Here is a 10,391-nt window from a genome sequence, read left to right on the forward strand (position 1 = left end):
ATCACTGCGTGATATGGTTTGGCTCTGTCCCCACCCAAATTTTATCTTGAATTATAGCTCCCACGATTCCCACATGTTGTGGGAGGTAATTGAATCATGCAGGTGGATCTTTCCCATGCTGTTCTCATGATAGTGAATAAATCTCGTGAGATCTGATGGTTTTATAAAGGTGAGTTCCCCTGTACAAGCTCTTCTCTTGCCTGCCACCGTGTAAGACATCCCTTGCTCTTCCACCATGATTGTGAGGCCTCCTCAGCCATGTGAAACTGTGAGTCCACTAAACCTCTTTTTCTTTATAAATTACCCAGCCTCAGGTATGTCTTTATCAGCAGGTGGAAATGGACTAATAAACTGGGAGAGGAATTACTACCTGGAACTGGGAGTGAAGTTAGCATCACCGGATGCAGAAAGCTGTGTTAGGGGACGTATGGATTCCTGAACCAAACAGTGATTCTGTTGGAAGGAAGAAGGGGGTAGGCACTGCTAGGGAGGCATGTCCAGTGTCCCCCACCTTATACCTCTCCAGGTGATCTCACTCCAGCTTCTCTGAACTCTCTCCACTGCAGCTGCAGCAGTCTTCACATCCTTGTCTGCACCTGCTTCCTTCTGTCACAGTCCTTGCACACGCTTGCCCTGCCTGAAGAATGCCTTCTCCTAGGGAAATCCAACTCATCCATCTGTCTGGGAGGAAATTTAATCTCTCTTTAACCCTCATAAATTCGTACTTGGGACAACAGATTAACAAGGGAAAAACAAGCAAGTTTATTAACATGTGCAGTGCACATCACAAGGGAGAAACTTCAATAAAAGGTGTCAACCTAACGTAACCACAAGGCTCAGGATCCAGTTCAAATGAATTGATTTAAGTAAAAAGTGTGAGTTTGGCCATCCCAGGACACATGGACACCAAAGAATAGTGACCTCTATTCTCGGTGTGGGGAAAGGTGAAGATCATTTATACAGACAAAACTGGAGGCACTGAACAGAACTACAATATTTTCCATCCAAAGGCTAACATAGAGATAGAAGATTGATTGGCTACTCTTAATTATGCTCTAAGGAGTTTGCTTAACATTCTGTTGAGAAGAGGTAACAGTCACAAGGGTCTCTGTCTCCAAAGTCATTTAGTCTAGGTTTGAATGAAGAACAGAAAGTCTAGTAAAATATAACTCTCAACACAAAAGTCAGGAAGAAACAGCCATGCATCAGAGAAGAAAAACAAGCATGTTATATGACTCCATTTCCAAGGCTTAACTTTTCCCTTTGGCATAATCAATTTTGAAGGTCCTGAAATTTTCTGTTCACAAAGGTAACTCCAAGCAGTGGCTTAGAACTCTGGCTTATACAGCATCTTCAACAAAGAACAATAAATTTTAGAAAAGTGACAAGACAAAGGAAAGCAGTTGTAGGTTTCCAGAGGTGGGAAACTGTGGGAAGGCAAATATATGGGAGTAAAGTAATGGAGTAAGATTTGTTTCCAGATTACTCCTGTGCCATATCTGAGTGGACAACAGCTGTTCCCAGTAGAGGAGAATTTATATCCTGTCTTTACGTGGAAAAGTGGAGGAGGATAGAAAGAGCTTTCCCTCCATTTGCTGCTTCTTAATTGCCTTTTGCTCAAAAATATTTATGTCAAAGAAGCATATTTTGGGATGCCATATTCTAGTTTCTTTCACTTCCAATCTCAGCTAAATGCCTTTCCCTAGGGAAATCCAACTCATCCTTTTGTCTGGGAGGAAAAGCTGCTAGAATAAAAGCAGACAGAAGAACATGGAAGGATTAGACTTGCTGAGTCTCCTGGCCTTCATCTTTTTCCCATGCTGGATGCTTCCTGCCCTTGAACACTGAACTCCAAGTTCTGCAGCTTTTGGACTCTTAGACCTATACCAGTGGCTTGCCAGGGGCTCTCGAGCCTTCAGCTACCGACTGAAGGCTACACTGTTGGCCTCCCTACCTTTGAGGTTTGGGGACTCAGACTGGCTTCCCTGCTCCTCAGCTTGAAGACAGCCTATTGTGGGACTTCACCTCGTGATCGTGTGAGTCAATACTCCTTAGTAAACTTCCTTTCATATATACCTCTATCCTATTAGTTCTGTCCCTCCAGAGAACCCTGACTAATACATCATTCTCCACCCCTCCCTGTGTTCACATTGTTTGCCCCATAAGTCCACTCTGTCACTAGTGCATGGCTTCCTTTGGCCAACAGGATGTGAGCAAATGTGACACAGCAGATCTTTACAAAAGCACTTGCACATTTCTGCTTAGGCCTTGCTCTGCTGAGTGGCCATAAGCACATGCCTGGGCTAGCCTCCTGGAGTATAACTCACCTGGGACAGCCAAATTGTCCTAGTTATCCCAGCTGTGGCCATCCTAGCAGAGCCAATAGCCAACCAGTCCCAAGCTTGTAAGAGCACAGTGAAAACGAGGAAGACTGCCCAGCCAACAGCAGCTGACCACAGAGGCATGAGCGAGCCCAGCCCAGCAGAGATCAGCCAAGCCGAGCCCAGGTCAGCTAAGACCCAGCACACTTGTAAATGACACAGTTTATTCTTGCACGCCAATGAAATTATTGAGGTTGTTCATTACAAGGAATCAGTATGTCAATGGATAACTGGAAACAAATGCGGTTTAAACATCCAGCAACTGAGGAATGGTGCAATACCTTGCAGCAATTAAGAAAGCTGATACAAAGACTATACTTTCAGGGATCATTTCTATAGTTCATTACTAAAGAAGTTTATCTGAACATGTAGAGCACAGGACACCACAAGGAGGAGGCACAACATTATTCCTTGAGCCTGAAGCCGGCTCTTGGTATTGCATCACTAAAACAGCCATTTTTCACTGGTGACTGTTCTCTTCCAGGAGAATAAGGAGAGGATGCAGTTTGGGGTGGTTTAAAAAAAAAAAAAAAAGAATTCTGATGCAGATGTATATAGACTTGAAATGTTCACCATAGACTGAGAAATTGTAGGAGGAATGGGAAGCAGGTTGCAAAAAATGTATGTAATATGACACCACTTTCATAAAACATATGTTTATACATTTGCATATGAATGAGTCGGGTCTGATACACAAGATGCTGAAAATGGTTATTTCCAAATGGTAGGATTTGGTGTAATTTTCATTTGTTGTTTGTCTGTGTTTTAGAGTTATCCTATAGGAACATGTGTCACTTGTACAATTTTCAAAGGGGAGAAAAAAATCTTTTCCATAGAGTACAGCATTTCAAAAACTTAAAATCTTTTAGCTTATTCATAACAACCCTGAGTGTGTTTCAAGTATTTTTTGTGGATAAAGTCATTATCAGCTCTTGTAGCATCCTGTGCAGGAGACTTGGTAACATCGGCTCGTCCAGGATTCACTAAGGATTGCAGGTAGCAGAACCCACCTATCTGATCCCACTGGTAACCCCGAGCTCTGTGGATGGCAGTGGCTTCATTTTTCCAGCCCACACAGAGCCAGGGAAGCCTTAAAGCTCCTGTACCTCGGAGGAGGCAAGGGTTGGGGTCACTGTGGATGCCTACCGTCCTAACAGCAGAGTAGAGCCTTCCCAGTAACTTCCTGCTGACAGAGGTTAGTTATGACCCTTGGGAAAACAAAAGACACCTTTTAAAGTTTCCTACTAACAGGAAGTCAAATTTCATATATTCAGAGTAAGAAATTCAATGCCCCAGGGCAGGACAAGGATAGCTACCACCTTAATCCTTATAAAGGATGAAAGGACTTCCTGCCTGCCTGCCTGCATTTCCTCCTTCCTTGCTCTCTCTATTTTTCTTTTTCTTTTTCTCTCTCTCTCATTATTCCTCTTTCCTTCCTTTCTTATCCATCATTTGCAGTTAGCCTTTTACCTAAAATAAATCCTAGTTTAAAGCAAGTAGATCCATCCCTGCACTTTCCTTACCAGTTCTCAATTTGCAATCAATCCCAAATACTTTTTTTTTTCTGCCACTACTGCTGCTGTTGCTAAAACCCTCCTCAGAGAGCTGGTGAAAATTACCCATCAGGCTGATGGAGTCTCATGGAATCATATAATCTGATCCTAGATTGCTGTCCCTAAAACACTCACTTCTTTTCTTCATTCCTACTTCCTTATCCTTTCCCCGAATTAGAGTAGGTCTTAATCTTTTCAACACTTCTATGTCCCAGCACTCCTGCCCTACCCTCCTCATACTCTGTGGAGGCATTGACTCAGAACATGCCCAACAACTGCCCTTGCATCTACCTCTAAATGTCTCCCTGCTGTTTATTTCCAGTGTATCACCCTCCTCACCCCCCATCTCCGGCCAGGCTCTCGATCCTAACCCAACTGGTTTTCCCTAGGACAGTGATTATTTCAGTTCAGATCCAGGGGATCATGAGGAGTCCATGAGGCCCTGCAGGTGATCCACAAATCTTCAGAAAGCAATGCAGAATCTTTATGTCAATTTTTAGGTGAGAGTCCCTAGTTTTCTTTTAATTTCCAAAGGGCTCTACAGATCTAGGACAGTGCTTTATCAGTTACCCTCTCTTTCTTGCATTTTTAGGCTCCCTCCCTTTCAACTGGTATCCACTTCTCCATCTACACATAACCTGGGTGTACCAGGGCCATGGACAACTATGAAATATAATTACCAGGTGTATTAGTCTGCTCTGTTTGGCATAACAAAATACCACAGGCAGGGTGGCTTAAACAGCAGAAATGTATTTTCTCACAGTTCTGGAGGCCGAAAGTTTGAGACCAAGGTGCCAGCATGGTTGGCTTTTGGTGACAGTTCTCTTCCTGGCTTGCAGATAGCCACTTTCTCACAATTTCCTCACATGCTGTCATGCAATCCTCCCACCTCAGCCTCACGGCTAGCTGGGACCACAAGTGTGCATCACCATGCCTGTAATTCTTTTTTTTTTTTTTTTGTAGAAACAGGGTTTCTCCATGTTGCCCAGGCGGCTCAAGCGATCCTCCTGCCTGAGCCTCCCAAAGTGCTGGGATTACAGGCATGAGCTGTCGTGCCCGCTCATTTAACCTTAATTACTAAAGACTTTGTCTCCAAATACAGTCACAGAGGACAGAGGAGAGGGAGTGTTAACACTTCAACATATGAAACTTGGGGCGACACAGTTCAGTCAATAGCACCAGAAATAAAAATAACTTGTTTTAAGATATCAGAGTTGCTATCTTTGTTACACTGACAATAGATTCCTAACTTATCTTTTTTCTCTGGCTGCTTTTAAGATCTTCCCTTTATCGCTGGTTTTAAGCAATTTGATTATGAGATGCCTTAGTGGAGTTTTCTTCATGTTTCTTGAACTTGGAGTTTATTGAGCTTCTTGGATCTGCAGATTATAATTTTCATAAAGTTTGGAGATTTTTTCACATCATTTTTTCAAATACGTATATTTTTTGCTTCCCCTTCACAGAGTCTAATTATATATATAATTCCAGGTGGTACATCCCACTTCCTGGGTTCAGTGGGATAGTCCTACCTCCCTGGAGACTCTATCAACCAACACATCTTCAGCCCCTCCCTCCTGCAGTAGGCACAGCAACTCAAGGAAGACAGAAATTTCAGTTTGTCCCAGAGATAACTAATGCTCTTTAATTTTTAAAATTCATTCTTATCTGAGTCTTTTACCTAGGCCAGTTTCTCTTGCTCTGCCTCCAAGTTCATTAATGTTTTCTTCTGATTGTAAAGACTGGGGGACCTCTTTCTTAAGTGATCTTTGTCTTAAGATTTGGTGCAATATATCAGTAGGCCTAACAGAATGAATGTCTAACAAAAGAAAGTTGAAAACTAAATGACTGTTACCTTTCTCTTTGAAATACTGTAAGAATGAAAGTTAGATATGCTTTGTGACTTCCACAAAACCCTGACCACTACACAGGCTGTGATTTTTATCAGTGCAAGATGCAAGGTGAGCAGGCTCACTGAGAAAACGCACGCCAGGGACTTCACAGTTCCTGCTCTGCATGATGATATGGACTAGAAGGAAAAAGATGTTAGCATGAGGGATTTCTGATCAGGGTCAAGCTGTCTTCTGATCACTAATGACTTGTCAGCTCATGGGATGGATGAACAATGAGTGTTTTTGGTTACAAACTGCGATCTACCTACCAATTGTGAAAACTGTATTCACAGGAGTCGACAGCAGCAGTTGATGGCAAGATGGCACTCAGAAATGGCATTGACATACTTTAGGATGTGGAATCATAAGTGAGACAGCACACAATTAGAATAAAGAATTGGCAGAGGGGGTTAACTTGGGAGGAAAGGTGTGGATATTAACTGTTACTGAAGAAGACAAATAGATTGTTCATGACACTGAGACTTTCTATGATACTACAGCAGAAGAGATGTCCACGCATGTGACTGACCTTATTTCATTCCTAAGTGAGATAGTTTTGGATGCAGTGCTCACTGTTGCCGAATAAATGATCCCAATGTGCCTTGTGTTTCTTTCTTTGGGAATATTTCAATCTTGTCTCAATGCTCAAAATGCATCAGAAATACAGATTTTGATAGCAAAGTGACATTATTCGTGAGCTCTTGTGAAGAAAGTCATTGGTTTTTATCTTCTTTAGAGTTAGACTGTGGGTGTGGGTATAAAAGATGGGATCTGTAACATCTTTCTTTCTTAGAAATGTATTTCCTATTCCCATGGAAATGGTTGCATTAGATGTTCTCTATCATTTAATAATATACTTGTGGACTAAAAGATAAAAGTGCTGTATGAAATAAGCCAATTATGTTAAACTAGCACATCTGCCTTTACCGCCTTTATCATTAGCCTGAATAGAAAGGCCTTTAAAATTGATTTTTTAGAAAGCAGTTGAATGCATTCTTTGCTATTATATTTATTCAATAAACTATTTAATTAGTAAAAAGATAGTGTCTTCTGCAATGTCTAACTTTCTGCTAATCTTATATGGTGCATTTTTCATCCCAGATTTCAAAGTTTTGATATCTAGGCTTTCAATTTGTGTCTTTTTTGTATTTTCTCTGGCTCTTCTGAACTTTTAAAACATTTAACACAATTACAATAATTGTTTTAATGTTCTTCTCTGTTAATTCTAACATCTGTGTCAGTTCTGGGTCAGTTTTTACAGACCGATTATTCTCCTTGCTGTGTTTTTCTGCCTTGTTGTGTCTTTGATTGGATAATACAAATTGTGAATTTCACCTTGCTGGGTGCTGGAATTTTTTTTTTTTTTTTTCCCTGTATGTTTTTTTGAGCTTTTCAGGTCTTGCCTTTGTGCTCTGAGAGGCATTTTCTGGAGCAGTGCTCAGTCTAGGGTTAATTATTCCCAACCACTGAGGCAAGACCTTACTAAGTACCCAGTGCCCCATGAATGATAAGTTTTTCCAGTTTGACTGGTAGGAACAGGTACCATGCCTGGCACCCACTGTTCCTTCTAATCCTTTCAGATGGCTCATTCCTCAGCCTCACATGCATGCACTGTTCGCCACTTTGCTGAATGGCCAAGGGGATCCTCTGTGGAGCTCTGGGATTCTCTCTCTGAGCAGCCATCTTCTCTCTGGAACTCTCTCTGTAGAACCATGGCTGACTTGGTCTCTGTGGACACTCAACTCTGTCTTTTTAACTTCAGGAGTCTGCCTGAATCCATGTTAGTTCTCCCTCTCTGCACAGTGACCTGGCAACTCTGCCAAGGTAATTCTGGGGTAATCCTAGGACTCAACTAGTTTGTTTCTAATGTCATTCATTGCCTGGTGTCCAGTGTCTTGAAAACTGTTGTTTCATATATTTTGTTTGTTTGTTTGTTTCAAATGGGAGGATAAATCCAATCCCTGCTTCACTCCATCTTGACCAGAAGCAGAAGTTAGTAGCTATTATTATTTTATCATTCATTCAGGATAATTTAGGGGCACCTACTATGAGCCAGGCACTATGCTAGGTTGAGTATACAGTGGTGAGCCAAAAGAATATGGTCTTGGCCTCATAACAAATCTGTCTTATGGCGATCAACTTTTGCCAGAAGGCAGTAAACATGCTAGGCCCTGGATTGATGAACATAGACATGAATCAGCTGTGATCACTTCTCCCAAGGAATTCAGAATTAGGAGGGAAGAAAAATTAATACAAAGCTGACTGTGAAAAGTATGTGAGATACAAAGGCTCTGGGCATATTGATGAAGAAATAATTAATTCTGATTTAAGGCATAAGGGAAAACTTCATGGAGAAGGTGACATTTGAGTTAGGACGTGAAAAGTTCATGTAATTTTGAATGGTGGACAAGCAGGAGGGAGGTAGAGATGCTCGAAGTGCTTTTCTTTCTTTCTTTCTTTCTTTTTTTGAGACGGAGTCTCGCTGTCTTCCAGGCTGGGGTGCAGTGGCGCGATCTCGGCTCACTGCAAGCTCCGCCTCCCGGGTTCACGCCATTCTCCTGCCTCAGCCTCCCAAGCAGCTGAGCCTATAGGCGTCTGCCACCACGCCTGGCTAATTTTTTGTATTTTTAGTAGAGACGGGGTTTCACCGTGTTAGCCAGGATGATCTCAATCTCCTGACTTCGTGATCTGCCCCCCTCGGCCTCCCAAAGTGCTGGGATTACAGGCGTGGGCCACCTCTCCCGGCCTCAAACTGCTTTTAAACATGTGGCAGACACAGCTATGTGGCTTGTTCTTCCTCGCCCACAAAACTCTAATCATGTGCTTCAGAGGATGCTGTATACAGTACTTTCCGGTCCCTAGGAGTGAGTCTTGATTTGGTTAAATCAATCATGGAATTTATATTCCCTTTGCCTGTCATTAGATCCGGCATAGGCACATGACACAATTCTGGGCAATGAGATATGACAGAAAGTCTGCTGGGAAAGTTTATTTTTCAAAGAAAGGGAGAGAACATTCCTTTCCCCCACTGTTTCTGAGAGAGAAACAAAAACACCTGATTCCTTGATGATGTCCTGAAACCACTGGCATTAACGAATCTAAAACTGATATAACTCATGACTTCTTGTTACATGAGATGCTCAAGTTTTCTTCTTGTTTCAGTAACTTCTGGTTGGATTTTTGTTGTAGTTGATGGAGCTACTTTCAGCCAGATGCAGGAGACCAGCACACCCTAAGCTGATCAGTTTACCCATTAGAAACTCGCTTTTCCTTTTCACTGATTCAACCCTCTGCTAAATGTTACTTCTCTTGTTCTGGTTCCTCTGCTTCATCAAGAATGGAGGTTAACCTAAGACCTAAGACATGACAATGCACTTAGTCACTCTTTCCAAACATACACATGGGGGGAGATGCAAAACAACTTTGAAAATGAAAGAAAGCAATTACACAATGCAATACCTTGACTATTCTGTCCCATCACCCTTCCTGGTCCTTTGGTTGGGAGGACTTAAACTCTTATGGTAGGGTGGAGAGATGAAAATAAACATAAAGGAAAAAAGTGTAGGCAAGCCCACGGGAAATTATGTAAATTCTTCCGGATTCACAGCAGTGCTAGAATTCTCTGGTAATTCCCACAGGAGCCAAGACTACCTCTGAAACAGTCTAACTGTTGGAAACCACCAGTGTCTGGCAGGAAGCCAACTATAACAAGGGCAAAAGATAATGCCGTTTCAGAGAGTCTGGACCAATCCCAGGGACCCAGGCCAGCCTGTGGCCAAAGTTGTGAATATGCAAAAACTGTCACCAGTCTCCACTCCCTTTCCCGTTCCCTTCCTAGTCCCCTTCTTTTTCTAGCCCCGATCTTTTTCTCCCTGCTCCTCCTCCCACTCCTCCTTCTCCCTCACTCACTCAACAATTCATATTCTGCTTGCCTGATGAGCACAGAAAGTACTAAGCCGCCTACCTTAGGACACTTGCATTTCAGCAGGGAGCTCTTACACGCCCAAGGTAATGCTCCTCTATTGCTAGAAATTCAGGCTTCGAGGCTGGCTGTGGGAAGCATGTCTGGTCTCAGGCACAGTACTTCTTGTCCCATGCAAAGTCAGCTGGTGGGAAGCGGGGCGGGGGATCCAAGGAAAAGAAGGGGACTAGGAAGGGAAGTGGGGATTCAAAGACTGGATTCCCAGCTCTCACTGCCAGCCAGTGGGGATGTACAGGGTCACAAAGACATTGCCTCAAATGTGGAGCTGTCCTCTGCTAGCTCATACAGGACCTTGTCATGCTGACTTGTGATCCACGGATCTCAGTTAGCCAGAATCCAGCAGAGCCTGATATTTAGCAGGTGCTGTTTATGGAACGAATCAACGAACGAACATCTGTTCATATACACAGACACCACGACTATCTTGTTCCCCATTGTATCCTCAGCACCCAGTCCAGTGCTTAGGCTGGAGTAGGAACAGAGTAATGATTCATTAATTGACTGAAAGAGGGCGTCACAAGAAAGGGACTTGCATCTATGCTGCAACGACATCTTTATTGCAAGGGCAAGAAGCACATCCTAGACC

The 10,391-nt window shown here is 42.8% G+C and overlaps 1 non-coding gene across 1 annotated transcript; it reads left to right on the top strand.

Moving 5' to 3' along the window:
* The first annotated feature begins 2,689 nt into the window (after nucleotides 1–2,689).
* LOC116269953 lies at nucleotides 2,690–2,897 on the top strand. Its single transcript, XR_004177748.1, has one exon. It is a non-coding gene; the product is annotated as a small nucleolar RNA U3 (small nucleolar RNA).
* Nucleotides 2,898–10,391: the final 7,494 nt, after the last annotated feature.

This window comes from Papio anubis, chromosome 12, assembly GCF_008728515.1.
Source record: "Papio anubis isolate 15944 chromosome 12, Panubis1.0, whole genome shotgun sequence".
Classification (NCBI taxonomy): domain Eukaryota; kingdom Metazoa; phylum Chordata; class Mammalia; order Primates; family Cercopithecidae; genus Papio; species Papio anubis.